This window comes from Schistocerca americana, chromosome 3, assembly GCF_021461395.2.
Source record: "Schistocerca americana isolate TAMUIC-IGC-003095 chromosome 3, iqSchAmer2.1, whole genome shotgun sequence".
In the NCBI taxonomy this organism is placed as follows: domain Eukaryota; kingdom Metazoa; phylum Arthropoda; class Insecta; order Orthoptera; family Acrididae; genus Schistocerca; species Schistocerca americana.
This window is the reverse complement of record NC_060121.1, coordinates 174,087,300-174,090,150: the sequence shown is the minus strand read 5'-3', so window position 1 is coordinate 174,090,150 and position 2,851 is coordinate 174,087,300. Positions and strand designations below refer to the sequence as shown.

At 41.9% G+C, this 2,851-nt stretch overlaps 1 pseudogene; it reads left to right on the top strand.

The window, feature by feature from the left end:
• The first annotated feature begins 2,389 nt into the window (after positions 1-2,389).
• On the top strand, positions 2,390-2,507 carry LOC124607750 (annotated as a pseudogene).
• Positions 2,508-2,851: the final 344 nt, after the last annotated feature.

Below are 2,851 nucleotides of genomic sequence, written 5' to 3'. Positions count from 1 at the left end.
CTGAAAGAGCACCGAGAGCTCAGTATATTTTACTGTCATTCGCTAGGCATATAAAACATTGCGAACCCAAGGACAGCGAAAGTACGACAATGAGCATTCACAAATGTTAATACCGAGCTCTGCTGCGTGAAAAGTTAATGCCACGTATGTTGCAAAAGGTAGCGGTGTTTTTATGGCCACAAATGCTAACACAAGAGGAGAGGAAGGAGGTATGCAAGCTTTTTACGCCATTTGTATTGTTTGAGCCAAAGGACACTGAAGTAAAAGGTAAATTGACTCTGTGACAGGACCGCGCTGAAATAAGAAAACTTTGGGTCACGATTCCGTTCTAGGATAATGAGACCAAGCCAGCTGTCCGATCATTCCCGAAGCGATCACGTGATGACGGCTATGACAAATGGCGTGACAGCGTCGAGGAAAAGGATGAAATTAAGGTCTACCTCTGGCACAGTCCAGGAGATGGCGAAGATCTACTTAACTGATGCCAATGCAAGCTAAATTTTTCTTTTGGTAGAACCAGAAAATTTATTTTTAGAAATATGATCTACTTTCGGCAATGATTTGTTTTTGCAGGAACATCCTTAACCTAAACTGAAGAGCGCGGCCCGAAAAATCTGGGGAATACCAGCTACCAGCGCTTCATCTGAACGTGTGTTCAGCACAAGTGGATAATTACCTTCGGCAAGGAGATCAAGTAATCCCCTTCAGTTGTCTACAACATCCATTTCTGAACAGTTACCCGCGAAATCTCCAACAGAAATCAGACTCGAAGTATTGTAGGCTAACTGCTGCAGACTACCGCAGCTTCGAGTAAGCTTTTTGTTCATTATACATAAATTTGACAATTACAATCAGATATCACTTTACTCAACGTAAATATTTTACATTTCATATGTCCAAAATTTATAGTTCCAGACCTAGATAGTGCCCTCCAACAACATTCAATCACTTTAATTTTTGTTATATGTGCCGCCATAAGTGGCCGAGCGGTCCTAGGCGCTTCAGTCTGGAACCGCACGACCGCTACGGTCGCAAGTTCGAATCCTGCCTCGGACATGGATGTGTGTGATGTCCTTAGGTTAGTTAGGTTTAAGTAGTTCTTAGTTCTAGGGAACTGATGACCTCGGATGTTAAGTCCCATAGTGCTCAGAACCATTTGAACCATTTGTTATATGTAACAATACTCAGTCGTTGTGGTAATGCCTCTTAAATATCAGGGATATAGCATACACTTTCTCCATATTAAACACGATATTTCTACAGCTAAAACAGCACCACTGTGTTACGACTTAGCTCAAGTCCAATTTCACACCTACAAAATGTTTTTACATTGAAATCATCTTCTCCTCTTCTTCTGCTTTTCACATTTTAAGTCTATCGACTTTTTCTGCCACCAGTTCCCTCTTTTAACTGGCTATCCTATGTCCCTCTTTCCTCTGGGTTTGTGTTGTAAGGCCATCTTTGGAACCCCGTTTCTTTCATTCCTTCCAGTTTTGTTTGCGTTGTTCTGTTATGTCATTTACTGCAAAAAATATTTAGTTCTTGTCTTATGTTTTCGTTAGGAATCCATTCGAACTTAGTGCAGCCTTTGACTGCTTGTAAAAATTTCAGTTCAGTCCCCTGAACATGGCTATAATCTTTCCTCTTCATAACCCAGGTTTCACTTTCATGCATTAGAACAGATCTAGCCATCAACTCACAGAATTTCATTTTTGTCAGTCTTCGTGTTTTTTTAATGTTCTGCTTACACTGCCACATCTACTCTGATAATTTAACGTCTACATCCTTGTCTCGATTAAAAGTGATATAACTCCCTAAGTAACTGAAGTGTTGAAGTTGTTCCAAAATATCTTCGATTATAATTTTTTTGTCGCACTGGATATTTCCCATGGAATGACATTGCGTTAGTTTTATGCTTTCCAATAAAGCAGAAATTTCCATTAATACAATAGCATCAATGTATGATGGTATGTTAATGTTTATTCTTGTTTATATGGATCCCTTCTGCCGCTCTTTGTTTCCATTTTCTGATCATGTCACCTGTATAAATATTAAAAAAGAGTAGGCGATAAAGTACACCCTTGTCTTTACACCTCGGTTTATTAAAATCTTTTCGCCCATGTGATTGCTATACAATTATATTTTAGAGAATTATCAGTTTATAGACCCAGCTGAAGTAAAAGTAACCCATTATTACGTGCTTCACATTATGTGTTGAAATTTCTCGACGTAGACACGTCAGCTGCCTGCACTTGCTCAGGCCCACATACAGATAATTTAACTTCAGTTTCATAGCCGTCCCATTCAAGCATAAAGTTATGTAAAATAACACAGCTCCATACGTAATCTATACAAAGCAGATGAAACCACTTTATTCGCTTCTTTCCAAGCTAACGGCCTTGCCGCAGTGGTAACACCGGTTCCCGTCAGATCACCGAAGTCAAGCGTTGTCGGACTGGGCTAGCACTTGGATAGGTGACCACCTGATCTGCCGAGCGCTGGTGGCAAGCGGGGTGCACTCAACCCTTGCGAGGCAGACTGAGGTGCTACTTGACTGAGAGAAGCAGTGGCTCCGGTCTCGGAAACTGACATACGGCCAGGAGAGCGGTGTGCTGAACACATGCTCCTCTATATCCCCATCCAGTGGCGCCTGTGGGCTGAGGATGTGCACGGCGGCCGGTTGGTACCGTTGGGCCTTGCAAGGCCTGTTCGGACGAAGTTCAGTTCTTTACAAACGACGTTAAGTTAAAACTCATGCAAAGATTAATTGTTCACGCTCCATTTCGCTGTAACTGTGCTGAGAGACGGAGAGGAATGCACCTTGTCGTGCCGCTTGCAGCATCAGCAGCAA